We start from the raw sequence: 22531 nt of genomic DNA on the forward strand, positions 1-22531 counted from the left end.
ATTAATGATATTGGAATTATACAAAATGCATTCACGCGATGTTTGCATTTTAAGAAATTTAGGACACATGATATTACAATTTCAGAACTTCCTTCAGACAAACTTCTTTAATCACCAGTCCCTGAAAGAGAAGAAATTTCATTCTTATGGAATTTTCTTGGCGGTAAATTAGTGGTAGTACATCGATTGTTCTATTCTGTTGTCTAAAATAGGATTCTTGGTCACACGGTACAATACCAAGCCAAATAAATTATTTCATATAGCTCACTTAAGGACTTTTGGGTCTTTCTTGTGCAATAAACAGATTTTCGATTTCATATAATAGTTAACCTGGGGAATTTGATATATTTTACACCTGTTGTGTGGTAAATTCAGAGAGCTTCTTCTCTCCGATTGATGAGCTATGCCTTACACACACACCTTGCTGTAAATGGATAGTTTTCTGTAGCTCTTGGTGTGCTTAAATAAAGTTGTTTTCACGAACGGGGTGTGTTGTGTGTATGTGTGCGCCCGTTTTTTTTTTTTTTTTAATTTTGGTTTAAATTTTTGTCGATAGAAAGCTTTGCTCTAAATAAAATCACTGGAAATATGTAAATAAGAGTCCTGTAAAACGCAGGGTGTACGATTAACAGCTCATTTCTGAGTTTTCCTGTTGCTGGCGCTTACATAAAGTCCTCTTCATTGTGATGTTGGCATTGGTAGAAAAAGCACTATTGGTGAAGTTGTTTCACCTCAGCCATGAATCACCGGCTGAAGCTTTACGGACGCTTCGGGCTTAGAAGAGATTTAAGAAAGGTTCAGGTCAAATCGCACTCGCTTCATCACTCTTATCGACAAAAATTTGGACTACATTTTTTCTGTGCAGTAAAAATCCACCTTTTTGAGAATAACTTTTTCACATTCCACATTCAAATTTTCCAATTGTTCAATTTTTATGAACTTTTAAACTATTTATGGATTTATTTGGCACCCCTGTATTTTAACCCTTTAACCATCAATTCCAATTTTAACATTGTTCAATAGGAGTGTATCGAGACTGCGTACCTCTTAATACTAATTATACTTTTCAACCTATCTGATCAAGGTGTAACGTTCAAAATCTGAATCCTTTTGTCGTCGTAAGGAAAATATCGGAAAGTTCAGATTGAGCAATGCGTTAACGAAAGTGTATTTCCTTGATAGCATAAGAATGATAAGAAAAATTTGGGGAACAGTTTCGTAACGGATGGTCATGAACTGTTGCCGTAAATCAGACCTTGAACATTGTCAATAAATTCTGCAGTGTTGCTGAGATTCCAGAACTTATGCTGATTCCGGACTGTACGTTTAAAACCACATATCAAATCAGTTTACATTTTCTCAATACGAAATCATGTCTAAAAATTTAACATCAGTCTGAATTGCTCTATTGAAGCATCTATTTCAATTTCTAGAGTGACTATCGGTTCAAAACGGCTTTTTTAGATCACCTTAGTACCAATCTGAAGAAAAATATTTTTTCTACACGGTATTTTTTATTGCCTTTTGAAGCGCCGGAAGAAACGAATTTGAGCATTGAAAGAGATGATGGCTCTCAAAAAAAAATACGAGGACACGTATGCGAGTGCATCGTATAAATAAATAAATAATGCTCCGAAGACAGGAAGAGAAGAGAAAAAATGGAGCTTATTTTGGAGAGTTCAAAGGCGGGAACGAAATGCCAGCATGTGGGAGTGAATGGTCAATGTAATAAGTTCCAGATCGATATCAGACTGAAATATGTCAGACCAAAGCTCTTCTCGATATGATGGATTTTCGAGACGATGAAAAGAACACGAATGTAAACAGCGAACACTAGAGAATGTCGTTATGTATTGAAACTATTGCATGTGAATTTAAAATTCGAGAAACTTTTTTCGATGTTTTTGGCGACTATTTAAAATTATCAGTCATAAGGAAAACTATATGCATATGACCACTTACACCTTGTCAAAGTTTATATATTTCGAACACACTAACTATAATACACAGCGAAAATATACTGGGTGGATATAGATATGCAGTCGAATCCCGTTATAACGAACACCAAGAGACCGGCGGAATCACTTTGTTAAAACGAAATTTAAAGGAATTCCAGGTTACCTAGCATTATTCCTATGTAAACTTATTTGAGGGATTAGAAAAGTGTTCGTTAAAATGAGAATTTCACTATAATGGTATTCGTTAAAACGGGATTCGACTGTACATACAAGAATTCCTGGATGCATTAAAAAAATCAGCTAATTGGCATAAAAAGATGCGGTCCGCACTAAAATACTTATGATGCAATAGATTTTTTTTTGATAAATTAAAAAATAAATTTGAATTTCACTCACACGGGGCGCTGTAAAACGGAAAAAGCTCGACATAACACATCAAATGCAACACAAACAATGCATAATTAATGTTTTTGACAATTTACCTTAAATTAAACCACCATATTTTAACATAAGCATTCTTTAACCCATTTAGGGTGAAAACTTGCTTCTTGATGCTTTTTTCTTAACGACAAATTTTTGTTTGGTTTCCGCTTGCGGCCGCTAGAGGACAATGGTTGTCTTTAGGGGGGTATGATCAAAGCCTCCCGGATAGACATCTAGGAGGCTTTGGTATGATGGAGTGAACAGTGTCTGCCCTTTTTCTGCTTGGCACTTATATCAGAAAAATTTGGAAAATTACCTCATATCGTGATTCGAGACCTACGAAAAAGGACTCCATTTACCCACAGTTTGGTTCTCCGCTCTATTTCCAGGGCGGTATTCATGAATTTTTCAGCTCCAGATTGCAAAAATGATCACCAATTATGTTTGGGAAAATGATGTTTCTTTTTCCCAAACATAACAACTACTGTTATGACCTCCACGCTCCAAAAAAGGATCATTCTATATAATTATGAAATCCCGAAACCATTCCAATTACTTAAAGACACCCTGTATTTGTGGTACATGGCTTCTGCTATTCCTGCATACAGTAGGGAGGTCTTTAATTTTTAAGCGATTGCGGGGTGTGGGGCGGAAATGAAATGCTCCTGGAAGCCCACGGGCCAACAAGTTGTGCTGCGCTATGTAAAATTGTAACATGGTACTGTCTATATTCACAAAGACGTCGATGCAATTTTCACAAGTGGCCTTAACGGGTGGAACAATAAGGATCGCGTTCAGGGCGTGAGTCAATAGGGGCACCTTAATTATTGTATTACACCCTGAAAAATTACATTCAATCTGGAATTGTTATCTTCACTGAATTTTCATAAATTTCGGAATCACTTCTTTTATACGATACCTGATGTAACGATAAATCCCCCAACAACGATATTTTTTCAGTTATTGTTTAGAAATGGCTAGTCTAATGTTAAACTACCGTCCTCGATATAACGATAATCCCACTCCAAAGATATTTTTTCTTGGTCCGTAGTGTATCGTTATATCGAGGTTTTATTATAATAAAACCATTTCACTAATTATGATTTTTTCTTCAATTTCTATTCTCTCATTAATTTTCTGCAACTGCTTCTTTCATTAATTCAGCATTTTCTTATTAATCCTGAAATTTTATTTCTCTTATTAACTGTGAATTTTTTTCTAAAATAATAATGATATTGTTTTTTTTAATGAATTTCCAGAATCATTATTTTTTTTGAATTATTGATAATAAAATCATATCTTTCTGGATTTTTTCATTGAATTTTAATCGATTTTCAAATTTATCATTTTTTTAAATAACTATGAAGTTTTCTCATCAATTTTTAAATTCATTAATTTTTTCATTAACGACGAATTTTCGTGAATTCTTGAAAATTATCGTTCCCCTAATTTTTGAATTATTCCATTCATCAAGATTTCTCTCAGCATTTCCGTAATGCTTGCTCGTCAGCGGGCCACATATCCAGTGCCATACGTGGCCTGCGGGACATGCGTTGGAGTCTCCTGCCTTACCGACTCAATGGCACGAAATGTTCATATCTAATCGTAGTACATCTTCGCAATGGCTCGTGATGCCTTTCACTTCATACAGCCACTCGATGATATAGAGACCACTCTTCTCAAGTATTATTAGCTAAAATAAGGGTAATAGTTCCTGAAAGCATATCGTAATATTGAAATCGGTTTTAGTGACTCAGCGGGTTCATATTCTCATTCCTACATGTCATCCGGAATGTTTTATCCACCCGAGAGATGGGGGTGAGCTAGCTCTCTCTCTCTCTCTCTCTCTCGCATCCGAGGTGCTCATAAAACTACTCTTGTCCTATCCAGTCCTCGACATCTCTCTCTCGCTTACACTTTGAATGAGACCGTGACTCACTCCCCTCCTTTTGATCCATCCGACCCGTGTTTGTCCATTCGACGCCCCCCCCCCCGGGTTTTCAGAAGTGGGTCCTTGGAAGACAAAGGGTCAAGTCCTCAACGCACCCCTAATCCGTTAAACTAATCAATCTCCGATGACGGCGTCAAAATATGAAATACGTGATGCCTTATTCAGAATTATAGATTTGATTTCTTACAATAAGGAGATTTATTTGTTCAATGGAAAGTGACAAAAAGGCTATTTTATTCCGCTGGGTTCCCTGAAAGCATCATGGACTTTCACGAGTTTTGACAGGTCATTTGTTATCATTACTTTTTCAAAGCAACGCTTTCAATCATTTCTCTCTCATAGATAGTATGATGCAATAATGTATGTACATGATACATTTTGTTTTTAATGTATGACCTTTCAAATTTTTAAACCTATTATATTCAATAATTAAGCCCCCCCCCCCTTAAATTTCAAAAGAGTCTCAAGGCCAGACTTTCAGTATGCGCGCTTGAGCTTTTCTCACAGCTCACTTTGGCCTCCTTACTCCTTATTAACCTGCCATGGCTGTTCTTTAGTTGATTACCATTTACCCCTCTCCACTTCCTCCTGTAGAATATCCCAAGTCTGTGAAGGGGTCATCTGGTCCCTGATTGAGAAACACTAATCTAAACCAAGCAAAACCCCCGTATGTCGTCAATATGGGTAATTTACTACCTCCTCCTAATTAGATCATGACCCATTGCTGTCTGTGAGATATAAGCAGATGATCGAAGAAAACCTGGGCCATGCGAAAAAATCTGCATGTACGTATCGTGAACTTAACGTGGATTTTTGTTTCGGTGCAGTGCTTGTTATAGTGCTGCACGTGCCCTCAATATCTCTAACTATTAGTGAAGTGTAACGATTGAGTAATTATTCCGTTGTAGGCCTGTTGCTCTCGGTGACGAGACTGTTTAACGAAAAGGTTGTCTTGTTTTTGTGCCTCATAGTCGGGAACCACAGAGTGATTTACTACATGTTTAGAAAGAAATGAGCTATGACAGAAGTGTGAGTGCCTGAAGACTCGTTTGCATGCACGTGCTATGCATAGTCCTTGAGTGGCTTGCTGAAATTTCCCATCAATGTCAAGCCAAACAACGCAGAATAGGCGAATAAGTCCAAATGATCCGAGTGAGGTTAGAACATCAAAGAGACTTGCGTTGCGCCTCTAGGAAATAGTATGTTGGAAGGCTGGCGTGGCGCTATGATCACAACCGGTTTGTACGAAAGCGAAAAATAAGAGAAGGAAAACAAAGTTCGTCGTATTCATTTAATGCCCCACGGTCGAAACGAGTAAGCATATGCAGACGTGCCTTTACATAAGGTGCCGAGAAAGGAGGGTGGACTCATTGTCATCAACAAAAGAACTGGTGCTGCAGCTCTAAGTGACACCTAATCGTTGAAAATAGAATAAGGAACAGCGATTGGCTATAGTGATAGCATTGACGGCAAGCTTCACTCAAAGATGCGGATAAGTCATTCCGGGGTTTCACCCTAACAGTTTGCGCGCGTCTGGTGTTACGTGTGAAGTTGGTGCTACCATCTACATTTCGAATTGTGCGTAAAACGTAATAATTGAACATTTTCACCGTTGCAGGACCTATTGCTCTCTTTGGTGTGACTTTTTAACGGGATGTTGCGCGTCAAAGTTAGAAACCAGCTTCAGCCGACTAAGAACAGACCCATAACATTCCAACACGTTCTCCCAGGACAAAATTAAAGAACAGGTCAAACATAATTAGTAGCCACCCACATGCTGATCATAAATCTCTGGAAACAGCCAGGCGTTCTACGCAGTACCTGCCAAAAATTCCGAAGTGACTCTTCCGAGTATGAAACAATGGTAAATTGCCCTACGATAATAGATGGGTCTAGTATTTGATGCAACTAAAATTGCATTGTAGAATTACTGGAAAGATAACCCGTTTAACTACGAAAAGTAGCGTAATAATTTATTAAAACGCAAGAAAAAGGTTTGAAATAGGAGCAAAAGGAGGAAAAACAACATAAATAAACACGATTTGTTATATGGCAAAAAGCCAGAAACAACTATTTGAAAAATACGGACTCGAAGACACGCGGAAGTTGCAAAAAGTTGAGAATCCACAAGAGGACCACAAAGAAAGAAATGCGGAAACGAATTCAGCCCGTATATATCTATTTCCCCTTGAGACATAACACTTAACCTTCAAGAAAGTCCCATTTCTTAGAACAAAGTACTCTACCAATTTATTTTGTACTTTTTCAAATGGATTTGCATCATTTTTTGTTGTCCGAAGTTGACCAGAACAGATCACGTTTTGAAGTTTATATAGTCTCTGTAATGTCTTTTTGTGAAGAGCCAAAAATACATAAAAAAGCTAAACATGCAGGTTATTCTAAACGGTTATAATTTAACTGACGGTACTTGCCCCCCCCCCCAAATTTATTTAAGGAAAAACACGTCATTTCCCCCCCCCCTTCTTACTATGGTTGTATTTTACTTCCCTATGACTTCATAAAATTTAACTTGCCGGTCCTTGAAAAAGGCTTCATCCAGTAATATCTGTGTTGAATGCTTTTCATGTTTTAATGCTACCTTGATCCATCAGAAACAGCGCAATCGATTCTTCGGTTAACGAGCGATTCTCATAACGAACTAAATTATGGAACAAATTTTGATTCGGTTAACGAGCGATGATTCACATTACGAGAAAAATAATTTCCGCTTCGTTTATTTAGTGTGATGCTATCACAATTCAGCCGATGGTTTTTCGCTTGCGTCCACACACGTCCTGTGGAATTGTGGGTAATACTCTCTCTTATAGTCTCTGGTAAGCGTGCCTCACTCGAAAAATGAACACAGGTGTGAGCGTGACTGTTTACGATACGAAACTAGACCTCACTGTAAGCACGCGTATGTGCACTTGAAGTTTTTTATTTTAATTCGTGTGTGTGTGTGTGTGTGTGTGTGTGTGTGTGTGTGTGTGTGTGTGTGTGTGTGTGTGTGTGTGTGTGTGTGTGAAGAGAACTGTGTTTTGATTGCATTATTGAACGTGAATTCGAGGGGTCTAGCTCATGAGCAGGAGCCACCAGTTTTCGAAGAAACTGTATCCTTGTTGAAGACTGTGAGACTGGAGGTGAATGAGGGTGACATTCAGGAACGAGTGGAAGAACATGACCAATAGCTAACCGTAGACGAACTGGTGGATCTCCACTGCACGCAACAGCAAGAGCTTATGAATGTGACCTCGTCTAAGGAAGAGAGAAGTGAGGAGAAATCCCTCACTTTTCAGAGAGATGTGCAGAATGTAGGAATTTGAGCAAAATTTTGTAAAAAAGAACGACCCAAATAAAAGCTGCGTCAATATACCAGCTATGAATCTGTCCAACGACAATGCAATTCCCCATTTCCTAAAAATACTAAAAGGAGGCAAAAGCAAGTGTCTTGCAAGCAAAGCAAGTGTAAAGGACGGGATTACACTATAAAATTTTGATAAAAGATCTTTTACAAAACTAAAAAAATTCAACGAATAAGCGCATTGGTTACATTCGAGCAGATGCAACCGGCATAAATAATCCCAGCCTCTGGATAGGTTCTTTTTCAAAGTCACAACTGAAGTAGACAACTGACTTGAACAGACAACAGTGAGTCCGTAAGTCGTCTCTTCCGTCTTTCGCTGTTTAGAGCAAGTTAATTTGTAGATATTGCCATATTGCATGTTTATTTATGGCGTTATTGTATTATTATTAAATGTTTTATTATTGTATTCTATTATTATATCATTATTGATTGGAAGCCGTTTTTATTAGGCATTTTTATGGGAATGAATAAATGTGAAACGAATTATCCGAGTTTCCACTATTTCCTGTGAAGAAATTTGATTCGATCTACGAGTCATTCGGATAATGAACGAGCATGTTCGCGCAACGAATTCAACTCGTTAACCGAAGTTCCTCTGTAAGTTGCTTGTTGTTTGGAGGCAAAAAAACAACTTTAGCTCGTGGGTTGGAATTCATTGAGAGTTTCAGACAAGACGAATAGTCATCAATGTGAGCACCACATTGCACTATTTTTTTCTTTATTTCTGACATAAACGTTAGACTTCAGGCAAGGATCGACTTTGGGGGGGGGGGGTACGAAGGGCTTGGGTTGGCAAATTCTCTTCCAGAGAAATTTTGAGTCATCAACCTTCAAAACGCATTTAAATAACAAAAATTGATTAAAAATATAGCACATACGAGGTATTTTCTTCCGATATTTTAATTTTTTTTGTACTAAATATTATTATTTTTCCAATTTTCGGTTCTACCCCCCCCCCCAAGAGAGAGTGCAATTTTATTACACGTGATCTTCCGATCTACAAAATAGTTCTTATTTGATATATAATCTACTATATATACTATATACGTATACTCAAGTGGGATATACTATATCACTTGATAACCTCTATACTATCTCAGCAATAATCCCGTGATTGTGCTTGAATTTCAGAAATGTGCATTTTTCAACAGAAAATTGGGTACCTTTCGGAAATCTCACAATTCGGGATATTACTATACTTGATTTTCTTACCCTGTAGGAAAGAATTTCTTCATTATCTAATACATTAAAACTTGTATCGAAATTCTCTAATTAATTTTCTATCTGAAAGGCAGAAGCCGTGCAGTGAACTCAACAGGTCTGAATTTGATCCTCAATTTGGATATGAATGGCTCCAAAGATATTTGTAACCACCACAGGCTCCAAGTCCACGATGGTCAATATTATTATTATTATTATTTTGTTCATAGTGCGACATGATTCCATAGCAATGAATTCAATATTTACTGTCACCCCAACGAAGAGACACACCCTTTCAAAAAAAAAAAAATACGGAAAAAGAATAAAAATGAAGTACCCACCGTGATGGGAATTTGGCATTTTCGTTTCCCGGGGTACTTTCTCTCACCAGCCATGCATATCCACTACTAAAAGCGGAAAAAGACTAGATTTTTGCCCCGTGATTAATGACCGCTATATCATGAAGATTGTGGGCTATGTGACCTTATGGCACAAACCAACAACCATTTCTATTATAACAAGAGAGGGAAATGATCCGCTTATAACTCCTCTCTACTACATCCTTAGAATGAAACCGCACCCACTGTATTTTTTTTTTCCACCTGAATTCATTCGATATGGTCAGGATGCTTATTCGAAATTGAGGTCTGGTCTCATTCAAAAAGCATTTTTCTCGGATGAAATTGTAGAAAGTGGAACCAAGCCTTAGATTCATAATTGACTTTACGTAAATTCTCATTTCCATCGTTATAGGATCTTTCCATCACAGTAATATGTATGACATGAATGAAGCATATGGGCCCATGTAATTCAATATGCACGCTTTCAGCGTTGAGATTAAGGAAATTTGAATATCTATACCTTGTCTGATCTCAAATTTCGGACTTACATACACGGCCATTTAAACGGCCCTTTTCTGTATGGAAAATATATAAGTGCACTTTGATTTAAATACTTTGCACTTGATACGTGGAACTATAATTTGAATACTTTTCACTAAAATAATTTGAATACTTTTCACTAAAATAATTTGAATACTTTTCACTAAAATAATTTGAATACTTTTCACTAAAATAATTTGAATACTTTTCACTAAAATAATTTGAATACTTTTCACTAAAATAATTTGAATACTTTTCACTAAAATAATTTGAATACTTTTCACTAAAATAATTTGAATACTTTTCATTAAAATAATTTGAATACTTTTCACTAAAATAATTTGAATACTTTTCACTAAAATAATTTGAATACTCTGCATTAATAATTTGATATAATAGCGGGATGCTAAAAATTTATATATTTCACTATACAACAAAATCGAGCGTGCACTAGTTATAACTATTTATTAATTATAATTTAATTATTATAATTTAATAATTAACTATTGAATTAATTAACCACTGTAATTGAATAATTTACAACAAACATTAAAAGCCTGCTTTTAAATGAATCAATTAATGAACTTATTTTTTCCTGCCACTTGTTAATTAATAACCATAATTCATTAATAATTAACTGATTGTAAGTTGTAACGTCGTAATATCAAGCTTTTTGTGTTGTTCTTAAAGACATGTACTATTTGGATTAACCAGTCAGGGAGGTTTAGGGGGTCTTCTGCCAACAGTGAACATTGCGATACGGGAGTACGGGAGAGAAGTTCGTCAACTTCTACTATTGATTCCCCACTGCTTCCACTATAGTGATTGTCTTTATATTGATTCAAACAAGAGCTTACCCCGCCATGTGCCAGCGCCAATAACAAACCGTCATAAAATCGAAATCGTTAATTAATAAATGAATAATTAATTAACGATTTTGCTTTTATTATGTCTTAATGAAAATTAAACGCCGCAAAACTTCCGTTGGATTTAGTGTACTCCACTGAAAAACGGATACTTATAGTGGAAAGTATCCGTTTTATAGTGAATGTGGAATCAAAATTAAAGTGCAGTTAATTGCATCCTTTTCTGTACGTATTAGTTCTCAAATCATAGCTCTTCTCTTTTTTGAATACTAACCCTCTCTGATCCCGTGCATATTTTCATATATGGCAAATACATGGAATGAAAACTTATTATAACCAGTTCTTTTCTCAATTTTTTTAATATTTTAGAAATTACATCTTTTGATGTCATTTCAGTTTAAAATACGCCTATATGTCAGCAAAATTTTCCCATCCAGAAAGAGACGATTCCTTGTAGGTGCCACTTATTGAGAATTGCGGAAATTTTACGTGTTCATTAAAAATCGCATCAAATTGAGGGAATTGGAAATAAAATTCAAGTTAAAAACTATTTTAATTTATCTGTATATAGATGGCATTAACATCAATGCAAACTGTATTATTGTACCCTTAATTAACCATTTTAGCTAATTAAAAAATCCAATCAAATTAAATGAATCACTATGCTCATGTATTGTCTCAATCAAAAATACGCTAATAGTCTTGCATTTACATCCGTGTTATTATAAAAAAATCATAATTCAAATTCATATTTTTTCACTCTCGGGATGAACCGTATAAGTAGGTTGAAATGAAATTTCAGACAATAAATTCGTTGTTCGAGATATTTCAAGTATCTATTAGGAATAATTTTGTTTTGCGGTTGTTAAATGCACATTTCGCGTGACCGGATAGAATTCCCGTTTAAATATACCCATTACCCACCACTATTTAATCGTGATAATAAAGATAAATTTAATTCAATATTCCTCCCGTGAGTAAAAGGATTACGTGTGAGTGTGACAGGATCGACCAGAATGAATTAGAGTGTCATTAATTATTTTCCGAAAAAAATAATTGATTTATTGATGTGTTAAAAATAACATGGATTGATTTTTCTTTTCATATTTTTATTGTTAAATACTGGACTTATAGTTTATAGATAATAATGTTTCTTCTCTTTGTTGCCCAAAAAGCGATTCTTAGAAATACTCAAGTCATATTTTTGTGAATAAATATTTTGGAAATTGAAAAGTATAATGAATATCAGATAAATTGATCGGGTACTGTATTTTCAATAAATATAACTATATTCATTGAAAATAATCAATTTATGTGAGGATTTATGACCCTCTCAGCAGAAATGACGAGATATCTCACCTGACTTGATGTCTTGTTTTTCGAGAATTTCGAGATATCTTGCGCTCCCTAATTACCTCTTATTGCGACAGTGGCGAGCCCAGCTAGTAAAAAATGTGAGGTAAAAACATAGTACAGGCAGGTTTCTCGATTCCAACAGTCACAGCACCAGTGATCTGTTAGTTTTAGTTATTTGGAGTTTTTTAACCAATCTGTAGTGCACAGATCGTAGAATCGAAAAATCTGCCTGCACTAAGTTTGAATCCTAAGGCAGGCTTTATTGACTAACAGGTTTTCCAAATCCTTCCCCCCCCCCTCAACTTGTCAGATAAACTGCCAGTGGGCAGCAGTCAGCTTTTGTTCAAAGTATGATAACAGAAGGAGAGAGACAGTGGGTTTTGTTCCTTCCACGGAGGTAGGTTTAGAATAAGCGAACAGCATAAATAACACAAAAAGCCTGAGCATTTCCCTTCCTCGGTTGTTTCTTATTATTTCTCGGAATTTGGCATTTTACAAAGGGTTTAGTGATTTCTACTGTTGCAGTTATAATGCGGATCAGTGAAATTTTAAAAAAAAACACTTGTAGGGTTAAAAATGCGTAATTTTTACATTTCATATTCAAGAGCAGAAATATTCATGAAGAAAAAATTATTTTATGTATTTCTTAAATTACGGGCCTTAAATTAACTTTTAAAACTAAAATGTTATACAGAGTATCAATGAAATTTTGAATAATTGATAAGTAAATTAATTAAGACTATAAAATTAGATCATTTCCAAACAATCTCTGTGATATATATATTCGTGTACACTTTATGCCATATATACAAAATAAATTATGAAAAATTTTATAATTTTGAAGTTTTGCTACCTATTTCCTTTTGATTTGATTTTCGAGAGATAAGTTCCATGATTTGCTAATACTGGCTGCTGCTGTTTGTTATATCTGCCCTTTTAGGATAACGTTACCTAAGATAAACAGTTGTAATTCTCTCCGTTCCAGAATTATTTCAGGGTAGAAAGTAACTTCACACACAGGTAACGTCCTTCTGAACGTTCTTATGCAACCGTATGTATATAAAAATTGTGAGATTTCATCACAAATTGAAAGAGTGGTCAAAACTGGGACAGATTACATTTATACACTCCTCATACCAACTTAAGTTTTTCTCAAGTGAAAGCTCACCCACTCAAAAATAACAAAAACAACTTCCTATCGTTACGGAGAGTCATCACTATAATTAACCCAAACCAGAAAAAAAACAGCGATCTCCATAATTAGCGGGTAATTAAAAGCTATTAGAATTTAAAGGGAAAAAATAGCATTAACATTATTCCTACGAGTTTTGAATTAGATTGCTAATGAAGTCAGATTTTTTTCCCCCAGCTCTCAAAATGGTGGAATTCTAAGAATTTTCACCGACTTATATAAAGTTCAACGTCCTTTTTTTTTTACCAACGTCTCTTTCCTGTAATTATTATAAGATTCTTGATGATTATACGAATATTTTTGATTTTACAGAATATTATTTATATTCATTTTCCTACTAATCCGTCGTGACAAGTAGCAAAATATTCCTACTTAGTCTAATTTTTCTAGTCCCCTCTTCGGTGCATTTTTCGTCCCGACTGTATTATATTACACTGTATAAAATTCTGACTTATTATACACACAAGTGGTTTCGGTTATTAAACAAAACAATTCCGCCCTCTATTTGAAGTAAATATTATTCTGGACTTCAAGTAGGCGTGAGAGAAGAGAGAGAGAGCTCTCTCTCTCTCTCTCTCTCCATCAAAAGCACTTATTCATTGAAGAAACTTCCATTCGCGCACAGTACAAGTACTGTGTTTCAAGTGCTTCACTGCCGTGGATTACGTAAATGTTTGAAGAGATCATGTTTCACATAGAATCCCTTTCTTCAAACCCTATAAGTGTTCTCGTATGTAGGCCTCGTTATTTTAAATGCAGAGAGATTTTGCTTCTGTTCAAGACTCGTTCATCGATTCGTTTCCAAAGCTCATAGTATATCATTATTCGCCCACTTAATCACGGATATCGAGTAATATATCCCTCCATCCCCGCAAAATCAATATAGACTCTGTATAAAGTCTTTATTATGTCATATAGCATATGGAGAACACATTATTCAAGCACTCTTCTCGGCAATTATTTTAGAAGGCGAATTCTGTATGGAAATAGAATACCTTATGCAGCAAAATTAAAATTAAGTTTCATGTTTTTGTGTTTTCTAAAATTCTATCTACGAAAATTTTTTGTCAGTACAGCATTTTATTTTAATTTATAGTTTTTCTATAATTTTATTTAATTAATTTTTAATTTATTTAAAGAAATTAATAATTTTAATTCAGACAATTTTTTTTTTAATTTTTTAAAATTTATAATTTTAGTAATTTCTAATTAATAAACAATATTGTGTGACAATTTGTGAACAACCTGCTTAAAAAAAGTATTTTTCTAATATAGTTTTCATTATTGTGTTGATTGTATTGGGTTTTATATTATGTTCTTACCATAGGCGCATCAAGATACTTTCAAGACCGGAATTATTTAATAATAAATTTTTCGTACAATGCTTTTAGGATATATTTCTATCATTTTTTCTAACTAAGATCGCATGATGCGTTCGAAATAGCCATTCTCACGAATAGATTCCAAACGATACGCCGAGATGAACAACAACAGATTTCACATGATGCTCTCATGACTGGTTTTCTTATAAAAGATGATACATTTAAAAAATAAAAAGTAAGTAAATTTACGAGATATAGATTTTAAGTATGCCGCTCAAGGCTACGTTCCTGCAAACAAATATTTAACATGACCCTGATTAGATTGACATTCTACTTACAAATAGATGTGATGCTTTCAAGATAGGTGAGAGCATCCCCATCACTTGCTAGTTCTTACCAACGAGAGATTTCATTCGGCACATTTCTTACTCCCAAGTCTAGCACTATCCAACAATAGAGATCGCATAATGCTTTTGAGAGATAGCCATTCTGAATAAAATGATTCGAATGATACTATCAAGAAGGGCAACAGCAGATTTCATAGATTGATGCTCTCAATATAGGTGTTCTTATTAGCAATGATGCATTATAATGCTCTCAAGGCAGGTTTCCTCATTAAAATCCATTTAGTATGATGCTCTCGAGGCAGGCTCACTGATTGAAGATTTCAATGCTCTCAAGACTACGTTCCTGCCTACAAAGATTCAACATGATCCTCCTGAGATTGACATACTACTAATAAATAGCTCTGATGAGTTCGAAAAATAGGCGTCCTTACTAATAATACATATTTCTCATGATCATCACATTCCTAATAGAAGATTCAACACGGGGCTCTTAAGTCTATCATTATTCAAGAATGGATTTTATACAATGCTTTCAAGATAAATCAGGCATTCTTCCAGATAATAGATTTGTCACAGGCACATTTTCAAGATACATAAAATACATTCTTACAGCCACTGAATTTCAAGCTGTTTTCAAAACGGGTATTTAAAGATTTATGGGCATTAAATTTATCGCAATAGCTTTCAAGAGATGTACGTTTTCAAGAGGCATTGCCATAGTCAATAGATTCCGTATGATACCATTTGAGATAGCTTACTTTTAAATACCAAGAATATATTCCTCTCAATGCTTTACTAATATGTTGTCTTATTAACAACAATTTTTCAGCGAATAATTTTTTAAGCTTCTTTTTAATTCCCATAATTACATGATGGCAGATAATTGATTAATTGAAAAGAAAAACATTTCTCAGTGGTTAGTACACAGAATGGGTGTGTAACAAATGAGGTAAGCCCCCTCTGGCAGAGGATGCTGCTAAATGTTTTCATGAAAAAAAATCCAATTCTAGTCAAAACAATGGAAAGACAAGCAAGCACAGAAGAACTCGACCACATCTGCTTATCCTCGGATTGGTATCCATGGTGACGGTTTTTGGTCTCCCTTGGTAACACCGTGTATCAACCAACAAGTTGTTCTGCTTATCTTCACTTTTGGGGGTGAAGTAATGGGACTTATCTGCGGCAGAAGTTACCAAGAAGGCTATCTTTAATTACTTATGTTCTTTAAGCATTAGAAAAAGAAAACATTATACAGATTAATATCCGGTAAATAGAAATTTCGCTGGCTCTTCGTTTTAAATGTAAAACAAAATGTCTGTTCTCTATGAGTAAACGTATCACATCTTATTCCCACTGTTTGAAACATCTCATTAGAAGCAATAAATACGTTTCATGAGTAAAATAAGTTAATTGAGTTGAACTGAAATTAATATATCACCGTGTTAAAAATTAGTTTTCACCTTATATAAGGTTAGGAACATTCATGAGACATGAATAGTCGTCGTCTTTGATTCATAATTCCTCCTTAGTTCCTTCCGTTTGAATGTAATCGAATTTCATAATTTTTTAGAAATTTGTTAATAAATTTATTTATTTATCACCTATAATTCAGTCACACGTATTCATCGGAATGAAATTTTCTATCAGCCGCATTTACAGGTCACGATAACATATGGCAACTAATGTATATTTAAAAGAATTCTTGCTCCTATAGAATTTTTTTTAATAAGTAAATTTACTCGTGAGTTATATCAGCAGTTTTTATGTCGGTTTCATCTACGAGTCCCAATATTGACAAGACCGCTAGTCTTATCTTGTATCTGGGATCTTTTTTCAGTCCATTAATGATGTATCAACTTTTTTTCCAAGCCAGTTAGCTGGTTGAAGTTTATTCTTTTAGTTTGGATGTATTAATGAAGCATACAGTGGAGGGTTTTGAGTGGTAGACAGTCAGTGTACGTCCTACCACAGAGAGAGAGTTCTGGACACTCTGTTCAGTGCGAAAACTAGTTTGTTATCTCTACAGCAGTCACTGGTCAGAATTGACCAATAAGTCAGAATTGTTAGGCACTAATTCATAGCCAATTAGGGGACTCGATTTTTTTTTCAAGGAGATCCATAATGATTTTATGCTCCCCCACCCCCAGTTGCGGGTCTCACAGAAAGAGGATATGGAAAATTGTTTTTCATATTTTTATTAGTTAGTTAACCTATCCAGTGCTATAGGTTTGCAAAATTCTTGTCAGTTACTATACAACTCAAATTTTTAAATTTTTACATACTCCATCCAAATATCATTAATACTATCAAGATAGTAAATTTTAAAAAATTTTAGGTCAGTCACACTGGTAGTAATTTACCAATCTGCAATTTTTGTATATGTTCTTATTGATGAGACAAACGATCCATATTTTTGACGCATGTCCTATTGTAAAAACACTTTGAAGGGGCCTCATAGGGCCTCAAAGTATTGAGGCCCTATGAGGAGAGGGAATCGACATCTGAAAAACCGAAACGGTACTTAATTGTTATAACGGGATCTCTTGATCTCTTACAATATCACAGGAGCCCCCCCCCCCCCAGATATTATCTTTTGTGTTTTTTGGAAAACTCACAAGTAGGATAACTTATAATAACTTAAAAAATACAAATGCTAGCATCTAGAGTCATTCCTGTAATATTGAATTGTAGGGAGCCGCTAGAAAGTACGAAATTTCAAGTACCGATGAAGTAACGAAAAAATCTCTAGACGGCAAAACGTTAATTGATTGAATTGCTGGAGATTTCTTGAGCAGTTAAAATCGAGAAATACGTATATATAGTCGAAGCATTATACTCTACTCTCATACCCACTGATATTTCATGGCCACTGTTCGCACCTGTCTGAGCTCACCTCGATGATGCCAGATATAATTAGAAATTATGCTAACACACTTATTAAACAGGCAAAGAGGCGACTGCAAAAAAAAAAAAAAAAATTCCCATGACAAATACGGATGTAAATTATTTCTAAAATACAGCTATCTAATGTGAAATATATAGCAATAAGTAAGTAAATTAAATTCGAGAAACGGAAATTACTACTGCCTATAAAACCGTATAGGTGTGTTATAAATAAACATGAATAGCTTTACAACTGTTTTCCAACATGAATACCGTATTTATTTTCAAAACTCTCAATAAACAAGGAATCATAATGGGAAAATATGACATAAGGATCATAATTTTTGTTCAAAAATTCCCGATTGACTTTTATCGCACGAAATATCATTCTCTCGTCGTGTCTCCATTTGGATACTTAATTTAATCAAATGTTATCTACCATGATTTTTTAATGTTTGACATTATGTCGTTCAGCGTATACCCATTATAATAAAAATTAGATTTTATAATATTTAAACATTCTCATAAAAACCAATTTTATGTTTTTATATAGAATTTTAAATAATAATTTCATAATATATACATCAAAATTTTATTTAAAATTTTATGGCACATTGCGTATAAAATTACAGTCATCATTGAGCCCTTCGGGGTACAGCGGTCATGTCTGGCTTTACAATGATCATTGAAATATGATTAGTAAGAAAACTCTCATCTTTCAGAAAATTTAAATCTATCTACAATTAAACAATAGATAGCTCCACCAAGATTTCTCTGCAAAAACCGTGACAAATTAACCCATTTCTGAGTGACGCTGCATTTGCGCAACGTTGTGTTTAAAATGTGTTTTTCAATTAATTCCCATTCAATTTTTTGTATAAAATGAATTTTTTAAGAAATTAGCGGTTCTAAAGGAAGGATATATATTATAAAGAAGTTTAATAAGGATATCTTTTTTAGTTACTTAGTTCCACGCTTATATCTAACTTTTTTTATATCTGAGTTCCACAGTATTTTTTAAAATTTGTTTACAAAAAGTTTGACTTTTTATGACTTTTCAAAAGTAAAAAAATTTTGGAAATTTCATCTTGATTCAAATTTTTTCTTCATGTCCATGAGCAAAAATATTTTTTTTAAAAATAGAAAAAAAAGTTTTTTCTTGATTTTTTTATAAACTAATTACTAATTATTTAAATTAAGTTAATTAATTTTTACTAATTTAAAATTTAGTCAATTCGAAATTTATATTAATCACAAAGAAACAATGTTAAATTAATGTCCAATTTTTTTTAACTTCTCAAGTATGTTATTTAAGTATAACCAGTTATGTGCAATTCGATCACGAATTGAAAGAGCGGTCAAAAATGGGTTCATGATTCACTTTCATTAATTATTATAAGACATATAAATTAACTAATACAATAAAATTTAATTTGTACTTGTTCGCATAGAATTTCTTATACCTGATTATTTACAATTAATTTAAGTTTATTGGTACGTGATCTTGTCTTCCTATGCTTTCCTATGGGAAAAATCTCCTTCCTTTAAGGAACATTTAAAATTTTTCTATTCCATTTAGGAGCTCAATTTTTTTTTAAAAATACTATGAATATTTTTATACAATATCACACGAGTTTTTAGGATTTTATTAGTTTTTATTTTTTTCTCGAATTTTTAATTCAACAACATGCAAATTTTTTCAAAAATCACCAAAATGCACCCATATTTTGTGTCACAAAAATATTTTTAAAATGATTTCAATTAAAAAAAATCCTGTTCTTAAAGTGTGTAACACCACGGGTTTGAGAGACACAAAATTTCAAGACATTTGAATGAATGGTGTTCTAAGAAATGGTCCTTATCTACCAAAAAAACAGTTTTGAGAAAAGAGCATTTTAATGGAAAACATTAGCATGTGTAACGAATGCCAGCAGTTTAGATAAAAATATTTCTGGTGCAGGTAGAACAGAAACTCGAAAACAGTTAGACGCAGAAAATTTCATGGTACTTGAAAACTGAAAAATTCGAAAACGAGATTTTTTTTAGAAAATTTACATGCACCAGCCCCCTTGAATTATATTTTTAATAAGGATATCTTACTGTAAGGAAGAAAGTGGCGGGGAATACGAAGCGCTGTGTACCTTACCTTTTTAATCGGATGCTGGAGAGATGCAGCGGAGAGAAGATTCAAACACACACCTTGAGAATCAACGGAACGAGGTTTAATGATATAAAATTGGGTCCAGTTGATGCGCCTTTATATTGCCATTTATGCTCAAATAATATTCCTCTCATAAAAGTTCAAATGTGTCCAAAATGTCTGAGAGAACGAGATTCATTCCATGTCATTATTATTTTCAAAAATCACGTTTATGAGAAAGAAAACTACAATAAGGAGAATCCCGCTCTACGATCCCTACGAGATATATTTCACGAGTGAGGATGTGGTGGAGCCATGATTTAGTACTGTTTCTTTTTCCCCCACCACCACGATTCTGTTGTTTTCGTTTTGCAACGCCATCTATCGACAATGATTTCAACTGCTTTATCGAACCATCCATCGGTGAAGAAAATTTCGTGAGTGCTGCCATCTTTTATTAAGATTTTGATTTGAAATAAGGAAAACTAAGAAAAAATAAAACTCAATGAAACTATGCTTTTTTTTTCATGTGAAATTGCTATTATTTGTGTGTTTATTTGCATCTTTACCAGGGTGGTACTTATCGGTACGCTATTTTTTTTTAAAAAAAGAGATAGCAATACCAATTGGTGCGTGTCATGGTGTGTATTCGTAAAGAAATTTGTTGCTTTTCATCAACAGATGGTGTTACTGCATAGAGTTAACTTTTACCATTCTTCTCGTACTAAAAATCTTTATTGTTCTTAATAAACTCATATATTTTTATGAACTGTTGAACGTGATGAATTCGGTGATTACGCATAATCGCCGGTTAATATGCACACTCACCGATCATTTTGATAAGTTTAATAAATTTTGCGAATTCATCATATTTGCCGGTGATTATATATCTCAGCTCGTATTGATAAATATGGTAAATCGTCTATGAGAATTGCTTAAATTTACCGAACAGTTTTCTCAAATTTCAGCCTAGGCTGATGGATTCGATCGGTGATGTCTGATTTTGTTTAAAAATGTTGATAAATGTGATGAATGATAGCATTACAATGCATAATAATTTATGCGTTTTTATCCTTATACCACTTCTTTTCATTTTATTTAATTTTTATGGAAATATATATATGACAATATAGTGCACCCACCACACGTCCCACTGCTTATGCCAGTGCGCGAGAGTGTAATTAAATCACTTGAGTAGACGGTGATGTACATAAGTTCGATCACACCATAGATCAAGTGATCTTAAGCTTTTGTGCTTCTTGGACCCTTGTCAACAATTCGTAGATGGAGATAGGCTTGAAAGGCTGCAAATTGCTTTGCAATTTTTTTGCTCTGAATCCAACATGATGATTATGATGATGTCAATTCAACTTTTTGATAACAGGCACTCATGGGACCAAAAATTTTGTCTGCTAACGGGGAGTGTCCGCTAATGGGTAGGTAAGATACACAGTCGAACCTCGTCACATCTATACGACGCGACGTTTGGCTACGGTCACGATTAGTTCCTATACATTTTAATGTTAAAATGTATGTTACTGTGCGTGTGTGCATGTGTGATACACTGGTAGTTATGCATAATCATAATTCGTCTCCATAAATGAAGTTTGATTAAATATTTCTCTTCATTTTGTTATCACTTTTACCGCGGAGATTATGCATAATTCCCAAATCAATTTGGAACGTCTGATAAATAAGGAAACATTTATAACCTTTCTTCACTTCACTAAGGGCGGTATTCACCGACATGGTTTAAGCTATAGTCACAATTTTTTGATAAGAGATTGACACGGATTGGTTAAATTCAGGGTTTTAACCAATCTATGTTGATCTCTTATCCAAAAATTGTGACTAAAGTTTCATAGTTTAACAAACTTTTTGTTCCATCGCCCCCTTGTTCAGAAATTTTTTCTCTTTCATCGCCCCCCTACTCAAGCGAACCCATAGGATCCTATGTTAAACCTGTGGCTTTTATCGCCCCCTTGGACCATTCCATCACCCACCGGGGGGGGCGATATCGCCCACTTTAGGAAACACTGGTTTAAACCATGTCGAAGAATACCGCCCTTAACCAATTAATTATTTTTACCCGTACATGATACGTTTACTACATTTATATTGCAATAAAAATTAAATTATATTAAAGTAAGTGTGAAGATGAAAACATTTTCAGTGACAACATTAGAAGTTTTGTAATGTTGACTTTCTTCAGACGTATGTATCAACAAGCAAAGCTAACATTACCATTGGAATTCACTATCCTGCATAGGCGGAGATAGACTTGGAAGTCTGGGTCTGGGGACACGGTCATTATTTCTGGGGGGGAGGGTGAGAACGATGATGGTGATGTCAATTCATACATGCATTGGATCAGTCAACTTCACCTTTGACGCGGGGGGTGGGGCATGCCCCCCGCTCCGCCCCGTATCACCGCCCGTGCCATCCTGGACCGTAGTTATGTTCAGTTAAGTTTATGGATTTATTAATTTATCATATTTACCAACATGAGCTCAGTCGGCTCCGTCATTGACGCTGGATAAGTCCCCCCCCCCCCGTATCTCTGCCTATACAACAATGGGAGATGAAAGAACTTTGAAGCTGAAAAATTTCAACAATGAGATGAAAAGCCAGGGCCGTCTTAAGAGTAT

The 22531-nt window shown here is 34.5% G+C and overlaps 1 protein-coding gene across 1 annotated transcript in view; it reads right to left on the reverse strand.

Annotated features, from left to right (window-relative positions):
- Window positions 1–20181, reverse strand: part of LOC149078898 (uncharacterized) — a 47734-nt gene extending 27553 nt beyond the window's left edge. Inside the window, exon 1 of the mRNA XM_089241085.1 lies at window positions 19890–20181. The gene's annotated coding sequence lies outside the window, so the exon portion shown is untranslated. The remainder of the gene's footprint in view (window positions 1–19889) is intronic.
- Window positions 20182–22531: the final 2350 nt, after the last annotated feature.

Source organism: Pholcus phalangioides, unplaced genomic scaffold (assembly GCF_987345545.1).
Source record: "Pholcus phalangioides strain wild (caught in Gottingen) unplaced genomic scaffold, Ppha-v1.0 ptg000013l_1, whole genome shotgun sequence".
Taxonomy (NCBI): Eukaryota; Metazoa; Arthropoda; class Arachnida; order Araneae; family Pholcidae; genus Pholcus; species Pholcus phalangioides.